A 20,911-nucleotide genomic window follows, 5' to 3' on the forward strand; every position below is an offset into this window, starting at 1 on the left:
GAAACGGAGAAACGAAGAAAGAAACGGAGAAACGAAGAAAGAAACGGAGAAGCGGAGAAATAAATGGAGAAATGGAGAAACGAACAAGGAAACGGAGAAACGAGGAAAGAAACGGAGAAACGAAGAAAGAAACGGAGAAACGAACAAAGAAACGGAGAAACGAACAAAGAAACGGAGAAACGGAGAAATAAATAGAGAAACGAAGAAATAAACGGAGAAACGAAGAAAGAAACGGTGTAACGAAGAAAGAAACGAAGAAAAAAACGGAGAAACAAAGAAAGAAACGGAGAAACGAAGAAAGAAACGGTGTAACGAAGAAAGACACGAAGAAAAAAACGGAGAAACGAACAAAGAAACGGAAAAACGAAGATAGAAACGGAGAAACGGAGAAATAAATGGAGAAACGAAGAAAGAAACGGAGTAACGAAGAATGAAACGGAGTAACGAAAGAAGAAACGAAGAAACGAAGAAAGAAACGGAGAAATAAATGGAGAAACGAAGAAATAAACCGAGAAACGAAGAATGAAACGGAGAAACGAACAAAGAAACGAAGAAACGAAGAAAGAAACGGAGAAACGAAGAGAGAAACGGAGAAAAGGAGAAATAAATGGCGAAACGAAGAAATAAACCGAGAAACGGGGAAAGAAACGGAGAAACTAAGAAAGAAACGGAGTAACGAAGAAAGAAACGGAGAAACGAAGACAGAAATGGAGAAACGAAGAAAGAAACGGAGAAACGAAGAAAGAAGCGGAGAAACGAAGGATGGAACGGAGAAACGAAGAAAGAAACGGAGAAACGAAGAAAGAAACGGAGAAACGAAGAAAGAAACGGTGTAACGAAGAAAGAAACGAAGAAAAAAACGGAGAAACGAAGAAAGAAACGGTGTAACGAAGAAAGAAACGAAGAAAAAAACGGAGAAACGAACAAAGAAACGGAGAAACGAACAAAGAAACGGAGAAGCGAAGAAAGAAACGGAGAAACTAACATAGAAACGGAGAAACGAAGACAGAATCGGAGAAAAGGAGAAATAAATGGAGAAACGAAGAAATAAATAGAGAAACGAAGAAATAAACGGAGAAACGAACAAAGAAACGGAGAAACGGAGAAATAAATGGCGAAACGAAGAAATAAACCGAGAAACGGAGAAAGAAACGGAGAAACGATAATAGAAACGGAGAAACGAAGAAAGATACGGAGAAACGAACAAAGAAACGGAGAAACGAACAAAGAAACGGAGAAACGAACAAAGAAACGGAGAAACGAAGAAAGAAACGGAGAAACGAAGAAATAAACGGAGAAACGAACAAGGAAACGGAGAAACGAACAAAGAAACGGAGAGACGAAGGAAGAAACGGAGAAACGAAGAAAGAAACGGAGAAACGGAGATATAAATGTCGAAACGAAGAAATAAACCGAGAAAGGTAGAAAGAAACGGAGAAACGATCAAAGAAACGGAGAAACGAAGAAAGATACGGAGAAACGAACAAAGAAACGGAGAAACGAAGAAAGAAACGGAGAAACGGAGAAATAAATGGAGAAATGGAGAAACGAACAAGGAAACGGAGAAACAAAGAAAGAAACGGAGAAACGAAGAAAGAAACGGAGAAACGAAGAAAGAAACAGGGATACGAAGAAAGAAACGGAGAAACGAAGAAAGAAACGGAGAAACGAAGAAAGAAACGGTGTAACGAAGAAAGAAACGAAGAAAAATACGGAGAAACGAACAAAGAAACGGAGAAACGAAGATAGAAACGGAGAAACGGAGAAATAAATGGAGAAACGAAGAAATAAACGGAGAAACGAAGAAAGAAACGGAGAAACGAAGAAAGAATCGGAGAAACGAAGAAAGATACGGAGAAACGAACAACGAAACGGAGAAACGGAGAAATAAATGGACAAACGGAGAAACAAACAAGGAAACGGAGAAACGCAGAAAGAAACGGAGAAACGAAGAAAGAAACGGAGAAACGAAGAAAGAAACGGAGAAACGAAGAAAGAAACGGAGAAACGAAGAAAGAAACGGTGTAACGAAGAAAGAAACGAAGAAAAATACGGAGAAACGAACAAAGAAACGGAGAAACGAAGATAGAAACGGAGAAACGGAGAAATAAATGGAGAAACGAAGAAATAAACGGAGAAACGAAAAAAGAAACGGAGAAACGAAGAAAGAATCGGAGAAACGAAGAAAGATACGGAGAAACGAACAACGAAACGGAGAAACGGAGAAATAAATGGACAAACGGAGAAACAAACAAGGAAACGGAGAAACGCAGAAAGAAACGGAGAAACGAACAAGGAAACCGAGAAACGGAGAAAGAAACGGAGAAACGATCAAAGAAACGGAGAAACGAAGAAAGATACGGAGAAACGAACAAAGAAACGGAGGAACGGACAAAGAAACGGAGAAACGAGCAAAGAAACGGAGAAACGGAGAAATAAATGGAGAAACGGAGAAACGAACAAGGAAACGGAGAAACGAAGAAAGAAACGGAGAAACGAAGAAAGAAACGGAGAAACGAAGAAAGAAACGGAGATACGAAGAAAGAAACGGAGAAACGAACAAAGAAACGGAGAAACGAACAAAGAAACGGAGAAACGGAGAAATAAATAGAGAAACGAAGAAATAAACGGAGAAACGAAGAAAGAAACGGAGAAACGAAGAAAGAAACGGAGAAACGAAGAAAGAAACGGTGTAACGAAGAAAGAAACGAAGAAAAATACGGAGAAACGAACAAAGAAACGGAGAAACGAAGAAATAAACGGAGAAACGAAGAAAGAAGCGGAGAAACGAAGAAAGAAACGGAGAAACCAAGAAAGAAACGGAGTAACAAAGAAATAAACGAAGAAACGAAGAAAGAAACGGAGATATAAATGGAGAAACGAAGAAATAAATGGAGAAACGAACAAAGAAACGGAGAAACAAACAAAGAAACGGAGAAACGAACAAAGAAACGGAGAAGCGAAGAAAGAAACGGAGAAACTAACATAGAAACGGAGAAACGAAGACAGAATCGGAGAAACGGAGAAATAAATGGAGAAGCGAAGAAATAAATGGAGAAACGAAGAAATAAACGGAGAAACGAACAAAGAAACGGAGAAACGGAGAAATAAATGGCGAAACGAAGAAATAAACCGAGAAACGGAGAAAGAAACGGAGAAACCAAGAAAGAAACGCAGTAACGAAGAAAGAAACGGAGAAACGAAGAAAGAAATGGAGAAACGAAGAAATAAACGGAGAAACGAAGAAAGAAGCGGAGAAACGAAGAAAGAAACGGAGAAACCAAGAAAGAAACGGAGTAACAAAGAAATAAACGAAGAAACGAAGAAAGAAACGGAGATATAAATGGAGAAACGAAGAAATAAATGGAGAAACGAACAAAGAAACGGAGAAACAAACAAAGAAACGGAGAAACGAACAAAGAAACGGAGAAGCGAAGAAAGAAACGGAGAAACTAACATAGAAACGGAGAAACGAAGACAGAATCGGAGAAACGGAGAAATAAATGGAGAAGCGAAGAAATAAATGGAGAAACGAAGAAATAAACGGAGAAACGAACAAAGAAACGGAGAAACGGAGAAATAAATGGCGAAACGAAGAAATAAACCGAGAAACGGAGAAAGATACGGAGAAACGATCATAGAAACGGAGAAACAAAGAAAGATACGGAGAAACGAACAAAGAAACGGAGAAACGAAGAAAGAAACGGAGAAACGAAGAAAGAAACGGAGAAGCGGAGAAATAAATGGAGAAATGGAGAAACGAACAAGGAAACGGAGAAACGAGGAAAGAAACGGAGAAACGAAGAAAGAAACGGAGAAACGAACAAAGAAACGGAGAAACGAACAAAGAAACGGAGAAACGGAGAAATAAATAGAGAAACGAAGAAATAAACGGAGAAACGAAGAAAGAAACGGTGTAACGAAGAAAGAAACGAAGAAAAAAACGGAGAAACAAAGAAAGAAACGGAGAAACGAAGAAAGAAACGGTGTAACGAAGAAAGACACGAAGAAAAAAACGGAGAAACGAACAAAGAAACGGAAAAACGAAGATAGAAACGGAGAAACGGAGAAATAAATGGAGAAACGAAGAAAGAAACGGAGTAACGAAGAATGAAACGGAGTAACGAAAGAAGAAACGAAGAAACGAAGAAAGAAACGGAGAAATAAATGGAGAAACGAAGAAATAAACCGAGAAACGAAGAATGAAACGGAGAAACGAACAAAGAAACGAAGAAACGAAGAAAGAAACGGAGAAACGAAGAGAGAAACGGAGAAAAGGAGAAATAAATGGCGAAACGAAGAAATAAACCGAGAAACGGGGAAAGAAACGGAGAAACTAAGAAAGAAACGGAGTAACGAAGAAAGAAACGGAGAAACGAAGACAGAAATGGAGAAACGAAGAAAGAAACGGAGAAACGAAGAAAGAAGAGAAGAGAAACGAAGGATGGAACGGAGAAACGAAGAAAGAAACGGAGAAACGAAGAAAGAAACGGAGAAACGAAGAAAGAAACGGTGTAACGAAGAAAGAAACGAAGAAAAAAACGGAGAAACGAAGAAAGAAACGGTGTAACGAAGAAAGAAACGAAGAAAAAAACGGAGAAACGAACAAAGAAACGGAGAAACGAACAAAGAAACGGAGAAGCGAAGAAAGAAACGGAGAAACTAACATAGAAACGGAGAAACGAAGACAGAATCGGAGAAAAGGAGAAATAAATGGAGAAACGAAGAAATAAATAGAGAAACGAAGAAATAAACGGAGAAACGAACAAAGAAACGGAGAAACGGAGAAATAAATGGCGAAACGAAGAAATAAACCGAGAAACGGAGAAAGAAACGGAGAAACGATAATAGAAACGGAGAAACGAAGAAAGATACGGAGAAACGAACAAAGAAACGGAGAAACGAACAAAGAAACGGAGAAACGAACAAAGAAACGGAGAAACGAAGAAAGAAACGGAGAAACGAAGAAATAAACGGAGAAACGAACAAGGAAACGGAGAAACGAACAAAGAAACGGAGAGACGAAGGAAGAAACGGAGAAACGAAGAAAGAAACGGAGAAACGGAGATATAAATGTCGAAACGAAGAAATAAACCGAGAAAGGTAGAAAGAAACGGAGAAACGATCAAAGAAACGGAGAAACGAAGAAAGATACGGAGAAACGAACAAAGAAACGGAGAAACGAAGAAAGAAACGGAGAAACGGAGAAATAAATGGAGAAATGGAGAAACGAACAAGGAAACGGAGAAACAAAGAAAGAAACGGAGAAACGAAGAAAGAAACGGAGAAACGAAGAAAGAAACAGGGATACGAAGAAAGAAACGGAGAAACGAAGAAAGAAACGGAGAAACGAAGAAAGAAACGGTGTAACGAAGAAAGAAACGAAGAAAAATACGGAGAAACGAACAAAGAAACGGAGAAACGAAGATAGAAACGGAGAAACGGAGAAATAAATGGAGAAACGAAGAAATAAACGGAGAAACGAAGAAAGAAACGGAGAAACGAAGAAAGAATCGGAGAAACGAAGAAAGATACGGAGAAACGAACAACGAAACGGAGAAACGGAGAAATAAATGGACAAACGGAGAAACAAACAAGGAAACGGAGAAACGCAGAAAGAAACGGAGAAACGAAGAAAGAAACGGAGAAACGAAGAAAGAAACGGAGAAACGAAGAAAGAAACGGAGAAACGAAGAAAGAAACGGTGTAACGAAGAAAGAAACGAAGAAAAATACGGAGAAACGAACAAAGAAACGGAGAAACGAAGATAGAAACGGAGAAACGGAGAAATAAATGGAGAAACGAAGAAATAAACGGAGAAACGAAAAAAGAAACGGAGAAACGAAGAAAGAATCGGAGAAACGAAGAAAGATACGGAGAAACGAACAACGAAACGGAGAAACGGAGAAATAAATGGACAAACGGAGAAACAAACAAGGAAACGGAGAAACGCAGAAAGAAACGGAGAAACGAACAAGGAAACCGAGAAACGGAGAAAGAAACGGAGAAACGATCAAAGAAACGGAGAAACGAAGAAAGATACGGAGAAACGAACAAAGAAACGGAGGAACGGACAAAGAAACGGAGAAACGAGCAAAGAAACGGAGAAACGGAGAAATAAATGGAGAAACGGAGAAACGAACAAGGAAACGGAGAAACGAAGAAAGAAACGGAGAAACGAAGAAAGAAACGGAGAAACGAAGAAAGAAACGGAGATACGAAGAAAGAAACGGAGAAACGAACAAAGAAACGGAGAAACGAACAAAGAAACGGAGAAACGGAGAAATAAATAGAGAAACGAAGAAATAAACGGAGAAACGAAGAAAGAAACGGAGAAACGAAGAAAGAAACGGAGAAACGGAGAAATAAATGGCGAAACGAAGAAATAAACCGAGAAACGGAGAAAGAAACGGAGAAACCAAGAAAGAAACGCAGTAACGAAGAAAGAAACGGAGAAACGAAGAAAGAAATGGAGAAACGAAGAAATAAACGGAGAAACGAAGAAAGAAGCGGAGAAACGAAGAAAGAAACGGAGAAACCAAGAAAGAAACGGAGTAACAAAGAAATAAACGAAGAAACGAAGAAAGAAACGGAGATATAAATGGAGAAACGAAGAAATAAATGGAGAAACGAACAAAGAAACGGAGAAACAAACAAAGAAACGGAGAAACGAACAAAGAAACGGAGAAGCGAAGAAAGAAACGGAGAAACTAACATAGAAACGGAGAAACGAAGACAGAATCGGAGAAACGGAGAAATAAATGGAGAAGCGAAGAAATAAATGGAGAAACGAAGAAATAAACGGAGAAACGAACAAAGAAACGGAGAAACGGAGAAATAAATGGCGAAACGAAGAAATAAACCGAGAAACGGAGAAATAAATGGAGAAACGAAGAAATAAATGGAGAAACGAAGAAATAAACGGAGAAACGAAGAAAGAAACGGAGAAACGAAGAAAGAAACGGAGAAACGAAGAAAGAAACGGAGAAACGAAGAAAGAAACGGAGAAACGAAGAAAGAAACGGAGATACGAGGAAAGAAACGGAGAAACGAACAAAGAAACGGAGAAACGAAGAAAGAAACGGAGAAAGGAAGGAAGGAACGGAGAAAAGAAGAAGGAAACGGAGAAACGAAGAAATAAACGGAGAAACGAACAAGGAAACCGAGAAACGGAGAAAGAAACGGAGAAACGATGAAAGAAACGGAGAAACGAAGAAAGATACGGAGAAACGAACAAAGAAACGGAGAAACGAACAAAGAAACGGAGAAACGAACAAAGAAACGGAGAAACGAACAAAGAAACGGAGAAACGGAGAAATAAATGGAGAAACGAAGAAATAAACGGAGAAACGAAGAAATAAGCGGAGAAACGAAGAAATAAACGGAGAAACGAACAAGGAAACGGAGAAACGAAGAAAGAAACGGAGAAACGAAGAAAGAAACGGAGAAACGAAGAAAGAAACGGAGAAACGAGGAAAGAAACGGAGATACGAAGAAAGAAACGGAGATACGAAGAAAGAAAAGGAGAAACGAAGAAATAAACCGAGAAACGGAGAAATAAACGGAGAAACGAAGAAAGAAACGGAGAAATAAATGGAGAAACGAAGAAATAAACAGAGAAACGAAGAGAGAAACGGAGAAACGAACAAAGAAACGGAGAAACGAAGAAATAAATGGAGAAACGAAGAAATAAACGGAGAAACGAAGAAAGAAACGGAGAAACGAAGAAAGAAACGGAGAAACGAAGAACGAATCGGAGAAACGGAGAAATAAATGGGGAAACGAAGAAAGAAACGGGGAAACGAAGAAAGAAACGGAGTAACGAAGGAAGAATCGGAGTAACGACGAAAGTAACGGAGAAACGAACAAAGGAACGGTGAAACGAAGGAAGAAACGGAGAAACGAAGAAAGAAACGGAAAAACGATGAAAGAAACGGAGAAACAAAGAAAGAAACGAAGAAATGAAGAAAGAAACGGAGAAACGAAGAGAGAAACGGAGAATCGGAGAAATAAATGGAGAAACGACCAAAAAACGGTGAAACCGTGAAACGGAGAAACGGAGAAACGGAAAAACCGAGAAACGGAGAACCGAGAAATGGAGAAACGGAGAAACCGAGAAACGGAGAAACCGAGAAACGGGGAAACCGAGAAACGGAGAAACGGAGATACGGAGAAAAGGAGATACGGAAAAACTGAGAAACGTAGAAACGGAGAAACCGAGAAACGGAGAAGCGGAGAAACCGAGAAACGGAGGAACGGAGAAACGGAGAAACGGAGAAACGTTTCTTTCTTCGTATCTCCGTTTCTTTCTTCGTTTCTCCGTTTCTTTTTCGTTTCTCCGTTTCTTTGTTCGTTTCTCCGTTTCTTTGTTCGTTTCTCCGTTTATTTCTTCGTATCTCCATTTATTTCTCCGTTTCTTTGTTCGTTTCTCCGTTTCTTTCTTCGTTTCTCCATTTCTTTCATCGTTTCTTCGTTTCTCCGTTTCTTTCTTCGTTTCTCCGTTTATATCTTCGTTTCTCCATATATTTCTCCGTTACTTTCTTCGTTTCTCCATTTCATTCTTCGTTTCTCCGTTTCTTTCTTCGTTTCTCCGTTTATTTCTTCGTTTCTCCGTTTCTTTCTTCGTTTCTTCGTTTCATTCTTCATTTCTCCGTTTCTTTCTTCGTTTCTCCGTTTCTTCCTTCGTTTCATCGTTTCTCCGTTTCTCCGTTTCTCCGTTTCGATTAAATGATTATAATATTTATAATTTCTATTATAAATCATTTGATCTATAGTTAAATTAGACACTAATACTCTAAATACATATTCAATATATTTTTTAATCTCTTTAGCCTCCAGAAGAATTTTATTTATACTATTTACTATATATAATAATTTACATAGAATCGGAAATAAATCGAATTATTTATTTATAATAATTTTTTTTTTTTCACTTATCTTAAACATTGGGATATACTCTTTAAATGTTCGATTCATTTCTTTAATTTATTCCTTAAATTGAATTAACCTATTCTTTATAATAACTTTAATAAAATTAATCCCTATAATTACTATAGAACTCATATTAAAATTTAATAATGATATTGATTTTATTTGCCTAATTAATGTAATTATTGCCCGTATCATTTGCCTAAACAAAAATATTCAATAATTATAATTCAATTTATATTCAATAATTTCTTTAATTTTAATTTTTATATTTAAAATCATAAAGATTAACTCTTCTCCCTTATTTAATATATTAACCTCTAATAAAAGAAAAATTATTTTATACTCAATAATTATTATGTACACAAATTTCCCACCTATAGCACTCTTTATACTGAAATAAATCGTCCTAGAAGCATTAATAAATTCAAGAATAAAATTTACCGTGGAAGGTTTAATTTTACATTTATTCGAAAGATAAAACATACAAAAGTTTGTACTAAAGTATTTATTTATTTTATCGCACGGTAGGGAATATCATACAAATGGAAATACTTATCTCTAATGTCGGTAAATTATACTTGTCGCGCCATGTATTTGTGGAAATTAGAACAATTCCTCGACAAACTTGAGCGTTTCTCCGCCAGGTGTTTTCACCCCTTAAGTGTAGTTTAACCCTTTCTCCAATAGATGGCAACCCATGTAATTACCACGTTACAGGGATTTGTAATTGCGGGTTCAGAATATATTTGCATACATACAAACTATAATTCCGATATGTAGAGAAATATTCATTTATTTTATCCCACGGCTTCTTCGATCGTATTTGTTTGATCTAACCAAATATTTCAAGAAATTGATGGCTTTTTATACCTAAACATTGTTAATAATTGTCTAATGTATGATCCTACGACGGTTGTTAATAATTATGATAAACAAACATCAAGATATTGCGAAATCTTCGAGGGCGAATGGTTTCGGTGAATGTTTGTTCATTTCAGCTATTGTTATTAACATTTACAAATGTTCCCTATATTGATCGAACAATGTGCATCTTATTTATGCATTAAAAATGATTGATTCGCATCTAGCAATTGATTTTGATCGATCTTCAAAGTAAAGAGATGTTTCTTAAAGTTTTAAAACATGGAAAGTACTATTTGTCTATGAGATATATCAATTTAACATTTGATTAATACATGAAGAATCGAAATTTTTGGTAAAATAAGTGAATAAAAAATAATTATTATAAATAAATAATTAGATTTATTTCCGATTCTGTGAAAATTATTATATACAGTAAATAGTATAAATAAAATTCTTCTGGAGGCTAAAGAGATTAAAAAATATATTAAATACGTATTTAGAGTATTAGTGTATAATTGAACTATAGCTCAAATGATTTATGATCGAAATTATAACTATTATAATCATTTAATCGAAACGGAGAAACCGAGAAGCGGAGAAACGGAGAAACGGAGAAACGAAGAAACGAAGGAAGAAACGGAGAAACGAAGAAAGAAACGGAGAAACGAAGAAAGAAACAGAGAAACGGAGAAAGAAACGGAGAAACGAACAATGAAACGGAGAAACGAACAAAGAACCGTAGAAACGACGAAAGAAACGGAGAAACGAAGAAATAAATAGAGAAACGAAGAAAGAAACGGAGAAACGAACAAAGAAACGGAGAAACCAAGAAAGAAACGGAGAAACGAAGAAATAAATGGAGAAACGAAGAAATAAACGGAGAAACGAACAAAGAAACGGAGAAACGAACAAAGAAACGGAGAAATGTACAAAGAAACGGAGAAACGAAGATAGAAACGGAGAAACGAAGAAAGAAACGGAGATACGAAGAATGAAACCTTTCTCCGTTTCTCCGTTCCTCCGTTTCTCCGTTTCTCGGTTTCCCCGTTTCTCCGTTTCTCGGTTTCTCCGTTTCTCCGTTTCTCGGTTTCTCCGCTTCTCCGTTTCTCGGTTTGTCGGTTTCTCCGTTTCATTCTTCGTTTCTCGGTTTATTTCTTCGTTTCTCCATTTCTTTCTTCGTTTCTTCGTTTCTTTCTTCATTTCTCCGTTTCTTTCTTCGTTTCTCCGTTTCTTCCTTCGTTTCATCCTTTCTCCGTTTCTCCGTTTCTCCGTTTCTCCGTTTCTCCGTTTCGATTAAATGATTATAATATTTATAATTTCGATTATAAAACACTTGATCTATAGTTAAATTAGACACTAATACTCTAAATACATATTTAATATGTTTTTTAATCTCTATAGCCTCCAGAAGAATTTTATTTATACTATTTACTATATATAATAATTTACATTGAATCGGAAATAAATCTAATTATTTATTTATAACAATTTTTTTTTTTCATTTATCTTAAAAATTGGGATATACTCTTTAAATGTTCGATTCATTTCTTTAATTTATTCCTTAAATTGAATTAATCTATTCTTTATAATAACTTTAATAAAATTAATCCCTATAATTACTATGGAACTCATATTAAAATTTAATAATAATATTGATTTTATTTGCCTAATTAATGTAATTATTGCCCCTATCATTTGCTTAAACAAAAATATTCAATAATTATAATTAAATTTATATTCAATAATTTCTTTAATTTTAATATTTATATCTAAAATCATAAAGATTAACTCTTCTTCCTTATTTGATATATTAACCTCAAATAAAAGAAAAATTATTTTATACTCAATAATTATTATGTACACAAATTTCCCACCTATAGCACTCTTTATACTGAAATAAATCGTCCTAGAAACATTAATAAATTCAAGAATAAAATTTACCGTGGAAGGTTTAATTTTACATTTATTCGAAAGATGAAACGTACAAAAGTTTGTACAGGAAACGCTTGAGAAACTCAAAATTTTCGCAGTTCTAATGCTCGAAACGAATAATTAGAACAGCCTAGGGGAAAACTACTCATACCGTTGTAATCGGGCGAGTTTCTACTTTCAGATGCAACAGAAATTTTGCGGATTGGTCAATCAGTTCGCGAGATATGGCAGTTTGGAGGTAAGAAACCCTTGAGAAACTCAAAATTTTCGCAGTTCTGATGCTCGAAACGAATTACTAGAACGGCCTAGAGGAAGACTACACATACCGTTGTAATCGGGCGAGTTTCTACTTTTAGACACAACAGAAATTTTGCGGATTGGTAAATCCTCATTTTGAGCAATCCGCAAAATTTCTGTTGCATCTGAAAGTAGAAACTCGGCCGATTACAACGGCATGCGTACTTTTCCCCTAGGCCGTTCTAGTAATTCGTTTCGAGTATCAGAACTGCGAAAATTTTGAGTTTCCCGAGCGTTTCTTACCTCCAAACTGCCATATCTCGCGAACGGATTGACCAATCCGCAAAATTTCTGTTGCATCTGAAAGTAGAAACTCGCCCGATTACAACGGCATGCGTACTTTTCCCCTAGGCCGTTCTAGTAATTCGTTTCGAGTATCAGAACTGCGAAAATTTTGAGTTTCTCGAGCGTTTCTTACCTCCAAACTGCCATATCTCGCGTACGGCTTGACCAATCCGCAAAATTTCTGTTGCATCTGAAAGTAGAAACTCGCCCGATTACAACGGCATGCGTACTTTTCCCGTGGGGCGTTCTAGTTATTCGTTTCGAGCATCAGAACTACGAGAATTTTGAGTTTCTCGAGCGTTTCTTACTTCCAAACTGCGATATCTCGCGAACGGATTGACCAATCCGCAAAATTTCTGTTGCATCTGAAAGTAGAAACTCGCCCGATTACAACGGTATGAGTAGTTTTCCCCTAGGCCGTTCTAATTATTCGTTTCGAGCATTAGAACTGCGAAAATTTTGAGTTTCTCGAGCGTTTCTTACCTCCAAACTGCCATATCTCGAGAACGGATTGACCAGTCCGCAAAATTTCTGTTGCATCTGAAAGTAGAAACTCGCCCGATTACAACGGTATGAGTAGTCTTCTCCTAGGCCGTTCTAGTTATTCGTTTCGAGCATCAGAACTGCGAAAATTTGAGTTTCTCGAGCGTTTCTTACCTCCAAACTGCCATATCTCGCGAACGGTATGACCAATCCGCAAAATTTCTGCTGCATCTGAAAGTAGAAACTCGCCCGATTACAACGGTATGAGTAGTCTTCTCCTAGGCCGTACTAGTTATTCGATTCGAGCATCAGAACTGCGAAAATTTTGAGTTTCTCCAGCGTTTCTTACCTCCAAACTGCCATATCTCGCGAACGGATTGACCAATCCGCAAAATTTCTGTTGCATCTGAAAGTAGAAACTCGCCCGATTACAACGGTATGAGTAGTTTTCCCCTAGGCCGTTCTAATTATTCGTTTCGAGCATTAGAACTGCGAAAATTTTGAGTTTCTCGAGCGTTTCTTACCTCCAAACTGCCATATCTCGAGAACGGATTGACCAGTCCGCAAAATTTCTGTTGCATCTGAAAGTAGAAACTCGCCCGATTACAACGGTATGAGTAGTCTTCTCCTAGGCCGTTCTAGTTATTCGATTCGAGCATCAGAACTGCGAAAATTTTGAGTTTCTCCAGCGTTTCTTACCTCCAAACTGCCATATCTCGCGAACGGATTGACCAATCCGCAAAATTTCTGTTGCATCTGAAAGTAGAAACTCGCCCGATTACAACGGTATGAGTAGTCTTCTCCTAGGCCGTTCTAGTTATTCGATTCGAGCATCAGAACTTCGAAAATTTTGAGTTTCTCCAGCGTTTCTTACCTCCAAACTGCCATATCTCGCGTACGGATTGACCAATCCGCAAAATTTCCGTTGCATCTGAAAGTAGAAACTCGCCCGATTACAACGATATGCGTACTTTTCCCCTAGGTCGTTCCAGTTATTCTTTTCGAGCATCAGAACTGCGAAAATTTTGAGTTTCTCAAGCGTTTCTTACCTCCAAACTGCCATATCTCGCGAACGGATTGACCAATCCGCAAAATTTCTGTTGCATCTGAAAGTAGAAACTCGCCCGATTACAACGATATGAGTTGTCTTCTCCTAGGCCGTTCTAGTTATTCGATTCGAGCATCAGAACTGCGAAAATTTTGAGTTTCTCCAGCGTTTCTTACCTCCAAACTGCCATATCTCGCGAACGGATTTACCAATCCGCAAAATTTCTGTTGCATCTGAAAGTAGAAACTCGCCCGATTACAACGGTATGAGTAGTTTTCCCCTAGGCCGTTCTAGTTATTCGTTTCGAGCATCAGAACTACGAGAATTTTGAGTTTCTCGAGCGTTTCTTACTTCCAAACTGCCATATCTCGCGAACGGATTGACCAATCCGCAAAATTTCTGTTGCATCTGAAAGTAGAAACTCGCCCGATTACAACGGTATGAGTTGTCTTCTCCTAGGCCGTTCTAGTTATTCGATTCGAGCATCAGAACTGCGAAAATTTTGAGTTTCTCCAGCGTTTCTTACCTCCAAACTGCCATATCTCGCGAACGGATTTACCAATCCGCAAAATTTCTGTTGCATCTGAAAGTAGAAACTCGCCCGATTACAACGGTATGAGTAGTTTTCCCCTAGGCCGTTCTAATTATTCGTTTCGAGCATTAGAACTGCGAAAATTTTGAGTTTCTCGAGCGTTTCTTACCTCCAAACTGCCATATCTCGAGAACGGATTGACCAGTCCGCAAAATTTCTGTTGCATCTGAAAGTAGAAACTCGCCCGATTACAACGGTATGAGTAGTTTTCCCCTAGGCCGTTCTAGTTATTCGTTTCGAGCATCAGAACTACGAGAATTTTGAGTTTCTCGAGCGTTTCTTACTTCCAAACTGCCATATCTCGCGAACGGATTGACCAATCCGCAAAATTTCTGTTGCATCTGAAAGTAGAAACTCGCCCGATTACAACGGTATGAGTTGTCTTCTCCTAGGCCGTTCTAGTTATTCGATTCGAGCATCAGAACTGCGAAAATTTTGAGTTTCTCCAGCGTTTCTTACCTCCAAACTGCCATATCTCGCGAACGGATTTACCAATCCGCAAAATTTCTGTTGCATCTGAAAGTAGAAACTCGCCCGATTACAACGGTATGAGTAGTTTTCCCCTAGGCCGTTCTAATTATTCGTTTCGAGCATTAGAACTGCGAAAATTTTGAGTTTCTCGAGCGTTTCTTACTTCCAAACTGCCATATCTCGCGAACGGATTGACCAATCCGCAAAATTTCTGTTGCATCTGAAAGTAGAAACTCGCCCGATTACAACGGTATGAGTTGTCTTCTCCTAGGCCGTTCTAGTTATTCGATTCGAGCATCAGAACTGCGAAAATTTTGAGTTTCTCCAGCGTTTCTTACCTCCAAACTGCCATATCTCGCGAACGGATTTACCAATCCGCAAAATTTCTGTTGCATCTGAAAGTAGAAACTCGCCCGATTACAACGGTATGAGTAGTTTTCCCCTAGGCCGTTCTAATTATTCGTTTCGAGCATTAGAACTGCGAAAATTTTGAGTTTCTCGAGCGTTTCTTACCTCCAAACTGCCATATCTCGAGAACGGATTGACCAGTCCGCAAAATTTCTGTTGCATCTGAAAGTAGAAACTCGCCCGATTACAACGGTATGAGTAGTCTTCTCCTAGGCCGTTCTAGTTATTCGATTCGAGCATCAGAACTGCGAAAATTTTGAGTTTCTCCAGCGTTTCTTACCTCCAAACTGCCATATCTCGCGAACGGATTGACCAATCCGCAAAATTTCTGTTGCATCTGAAAGTAGAAACTCGCCCGATTACAACGGTATGAGTTGTCTTCTCCTAGGCCGTTCTAGTTATTCGATTCGAGCATCAGAACTGCGAAAATTTTGAGTTTCTCCAGCGTTTCTTACCTCCAAACTGCCATATCTCGCGTACGGATTGACCAATCCGCAAAATTTCTGTTGCATCTGAAAGTAGAAACTCGCCCGATTACAACGATATGCGTACTTTTCCCCTAGGTCGTTCCAGTTATTCGTTTCGAGCATCAGAACTGCGAAAATTTTGAGTTTCTCAAGCGTTTCTTACCTCCAAACTGCCATATCTCGCGAACGGATTGACCAATCCGCAAAATTTCTGTTGCATCTGAAAGTAGATACTCGCCCGATTACAACAGTATGAGTAGTCTTCTCCTAGGCCGTTCTAGTTATTCGATTCGAGCATCAGAACTGCGAAAATTTTGAGTTTCTCAAGCGTTTCTTACCTCCAAACTGCCATATCTCGCGAACGGAGTGACCAATCCGCAGAATTTCTGTTGCATCTGAAAGTAGAAACTCGCCCGATTACAACGGTATGCGTACTTTTCCCCTAGGCCGTTCTAGTTATTCGTTTCGAGCATCAGAACTGCGAAAATTTTGAGTTTCTCAAGCGTTTCTTACATCCAAACTGCCATATCTCGCGAACGGATTGACAAATCCTCAAAATTTCTGTTGCATCTGAAAGTAGAAACTCGCCCGATTACAACGGCGTGCGTACTTTTCCCCTAGGCCGTTCTAGTTATTCGTTTCGAGCATCAGAACTGCGAACATTTTGAGTTTCTCGAGCGTTTCTTACCTCCAAACTGCCATATCTCGAGAACGGATTGACCAGTCCGCAAAATTTCTGTTGCATCTGAAAGTAGAAACTCGCCCGATTACAACGGTATGAGTAGTCTTCTCCTAGGCCGTTCTAGTTATTCGATTCGAGCATCAGAACTGCGAAAATTTTGAGTTTCTCCAGCATTTCTTACCTCCAAACTGCCATATCTCGCGAACGGATTGACCAATCCGCAAAATTTCTGTTGCATCTGAAAGTAGAAACTCGCCCGATTACAACGGTATGAGTAGTTTTCCCCTAGGCTGTTCTAATTATTCGTTTCGAGCATTAGAACTGCGAAAATTTTGAGTTTCTCGAGCGTTTCTTACCTCCAAACTGCCATATCTCGAGAACGGATTGACCAGTCCGCAAAATTTCTGTTGCATCTGAAAGTAGAGACTCGCCCGATTACAACGGTATGCGTACTTTTCCCCTTGGCCGTTCTAGTTATTCGTTTCGAGCATCAGAACTGCGAAATTTTGAGTTTCTCAAGCGTTTCTTACCTCCAAACTGCCATATCTCGCGAACGGATTGACAAATCCTCAAAATTTCTGTTGCATCTGAAAGTAGAAACTCGCCCGATTACAACAGTATGAGTAGTCTTCTCCTAGGCCGTTCTAGTTATTCGATTCGAGCATCAGAACTGCGAAAATTTTGAGTTTCTCGAGCGTTTCTTACCTCCAAACTGCCATATCTCGAGAACGGATTGACCAGTCCGCAAAATTTCTGTTGCATCTGAAAGTAGAAACACGCCCGATTACAACGGTATGAGTAGTCTTCTCCTAGGCCGTTCTAGTTGTTCGATTCGAGCATCAGAACTGCGAAAATTTTGAGTTTCTCCAGCGTTTCTTACCTCCAAACTGCCATATCTCGCGAACGGATTGACCAATCCGCAAAATTTCTGTTGCATCTGAAAGTAGAAACTCGCCCGATTACAACGGTATGAGTAGTCTTCTCCTAGGCCGTTCTAGTTATTCGATTCGAGCATCAGAACTGCGAAAATTTTGAGTTTCTCCAGCGTTTCTTACCTCCAAACTGCCATATCTCGCGAACGGATTGACCAATCCGCAAAATTTCTGTTGCATCTGAAAGTAGAAACTCGCCCGATTACAACGGTATGAGTAGTCTTCTCCTAGGCCGTTCTAGTTATTCGATTCGAGCATCAGAACTGCGAAAATTTTGAGTTTCTCGAGCGTTTCTTACCTCCAAACTGCCATATCTCGAGAACGGATTGACCAGTCCGCAAAATTTCTGTTGCATCTGAAAGTAGAAACACGCCCGATTACAACGGTATGAGTAGTCTTCTCCTAGGCCGTTCTAGTTGTTCGATTCGAGCATCAGAACTGCGAAAATTTTGAGTTTCTCCAGCGTTTCTTACCTCCAAACTGCCATATCTCGCGAACGGATTGACCAATCCGCAAAATTTCTGTTGCATCTGAAAGTAGAAACTCGCCCGATTACAACGGTATGAGTAGTCTTCTCCTAGGCCGTTCTAGTTATTCGATTCGAGCATCAGAACTGCGAAAATTTTGAGTTTCTCCAGCGTTTCTTACCTCCAAACTGCCATATCTCGCGAACGGATTGACCAATCCGCAAAATTTCTGTTGCATCTGAAAGTAGAAACTCGCCCGATTACAACGGTATGAGTAGTCTTCTCCTAGGCCGTTCTAGTTATTCGATTCGAGCATCAGAACTGCGAAAATTTTGAGTTTCTCCAGCGTTTCTTACCTCCAAACTGCCATATCTCGCGTACGGATTGACCAATCCGCAAAATATCTGTTGCATCTGAAAGTAGAAACTCGCCCGATTACAACGGCATGCGTACTTTTCCGTGGGCCGTTCTAGTTATTCGTTTCGAGCATCAGAACTACGAGAATTTTGAGTTTCTCGAGCGTTTCTTACTTCCAAATTGCCATATCTCGCGAACGGATTGACCAATCCGCAAAATTTCTGTTGCATCTGAAAGTAGAAACTCGCCCGATTACAACGGTATGAGTTGTCTTCTCCTAGGCCGTTCTAGTTATTCGATTCGAGCATCAGAACTGCGAAAATTTTGAGTTTCTCCAGCGTTTCTTACCTCCAAACTGCCATATCTCGCGAACGGATTTACCAATCCGCAAAATTTCTGTTGCATCTGAAAGTAGAAACTCGCCCGATTACAACGGTATGAGTAGTTTTCCCCTAGGCCGTTCTAATTATTCGTTTCGAGCATTAGAACTGCGAAAATTTTGAGTTTCTCGAGCGTTTCTTACCTCCAAACTGCCATATCTCGAGAACGGATTGACCAGTCCGCAAAATTTCTGTTGCAATCTGAAAGTAGAAACTCGCCCGATTACAACGGTATGAGTTGTCTTCTCCTAGGCCGTTCTAGTTATTCGATTCGAGCATCAGAACTGCGAAAATTTTGAGTTTCTCCAGCGTTTCTTACCTCCAAACTGCCATATCTCGCGTACTGATTGACCAATCCGCAAATTTTCTGTTGCATCTGAAAGTAGAAACTCGCCCGATTACAACGATATGCGTACTTTTCCCCTAGGTCGTTCCAGTTATTCGTTTCGAGCATCAGAACTGCGAAAATTTTGAGTTTCTCAAGCGTTTCTTACCTCCAAACTGCCATATCTCGCGAACGGATTGACCAATCCGCAAAGTTTCTGTTGCATCTGAAAGTAGAAACTCGCCCGATTACAACAGTATGAGTAGTCTTCTCCTAGGCCGTTCTAGTTATTCGATTCGAGCATCAGAACTGCGAAAATTTTGAGTTTCTCAAGCGTTTCTTACATCCAAACTGCCATATCTCGCGAACGGATTGACAAATCCTCAAAATTTCTGTTGCATCTGAAAGTAGAAACTCGGCCGATTACAACGGCGTGCGTACTTTTCCCCTAGGCCGTTCTAGTTATTCGTTTCGAGCATCAGAACTGCGAAAATTTTGAGTTTCTCGAGCGTTTCTTACCTCCAAACTGCCATATCTCGAGAACGGATTGACCAGTCCGCAAAATTTCTGTTGCATCTGAAAGTAGAAACTCGCCCGATTACAACGGTATGCGTACTTTTCCCCTAGGCCGTTCTAGTTATTCGTTTCGAGCATCAGAACTGCGAAAATTTTGAGTTTCTCAAGCGTTTCTTACCTCCAAACTGCCATATCTCGCGAACGGATTGACAAATCCTCAAAATTTCTGTTGCATCTGAAAGTAGAAACTCGCCCGATTACAACGGTATGAGTAGTTTTCCCCTAGGCTGTTCTAATTATTCGTTTCGAGCATTAGAACTGCGAAAATTTTGAGTTTCTCGAGCGTTTCTTACCTCCAAACTGCCATATCTCGAGAACGGATTGACCAGTCCGCAAAATTTCTGTTGCATCTGAAAGTAGAAACTCGCCCGATTACAACGGTATGAGTAGTCTTCTCCGTGGCCGTTCTAGTTATTCGATTCGAGCATCAGAACTGCGAAAATTTTGAGTTTCTCCAGCGTTTCTTACCTCCAAGCTGCCATATCTCGCGAACGGATTGACCAATCCGCAAATTTTCTGTTGCATCTGAAAGTAGAAACTCGCCCGATTACAACGGTATGAGTAGTCTTCTCCTAGGCCGTTCTAGTTATTCGATTCGAGCATCAGAACTGCGAAAATTTTGAGTTTCTCCAGCGTTTCTTACCTCCAAACTGCCATATCTCGCGAACGGATTGACCAATCCGCAAAATTTCTGTTGCATCTGAAAGTAGAAACTCGCCCGATTACAACAGTATGAGTAGTCTTCTCCTAGGCCGTTCTAGTTATTCGATTCGAGCATCAGAACTGCGAAAATTTTGAGTTTCTCAAGCGTTTCTTACCTCCAAACTGCCATATCTCGCGAACGGAGTGACCAATCCGCAAAATTTCTGTTGCATCTGAAAGTAGAAACTCGCCCGATTACAACGGTATGCGTACTTTTCCCCTAGGCCGTTCTAGTTATTCGTTTCGAGCATCAGAACTGCGAAAATTTTGAGTTTCTCGAGCGTTTCTTACTTCCAAACTGCCATATCTCGCGAACGGATTGACCAATCCGCACAATTTCTGTTGCATCTGAAAGTAGAAACTCGCCCGATTACAACGGTATGAGTTGTTTTCCCCTAGGCTGTTCTAATTATTCGTTTCGAGCATTAGAACTGCGAAAATTTTGAGTTTCTCGAGCGTTTCTTACCTCCAAACTGCCATATCTCGAGAACGGATTGACCAGTCCGCAAAATTTCTGTTGCATCTGAAAGTAGAAACTCGCCCGATTACAACGGTATGAGTAGTCTTCTCCTAGGCCGTTCTAGTTATTCGATTCGAGCATCAGAACTGCGAAAATTTTGTGTTTCTCCAGCGTTTCTTACATCCAAGCTGCCATATCTCGCGAACGGATTGACCAATCCGCAAATTTTCTGTTGCATCTGAAAGTAGAAAC

Source organism: Ptiloglossa arizonensis, chromosome 7 (assembly GCF_051014685.1).
Source record: "Ptiloglossa arizonensis isolate GNS036 chromosome 7, iyPtiAriz1_principal, whole genome shotgun sequence".
Classification (NCBI taxonomy): Eukaryota; Metazoa; Arthropoda; class Insecta; order Hymenoptera; family Colletidae; genus Ptiloglossa; species Ptiloglossa arizonensis.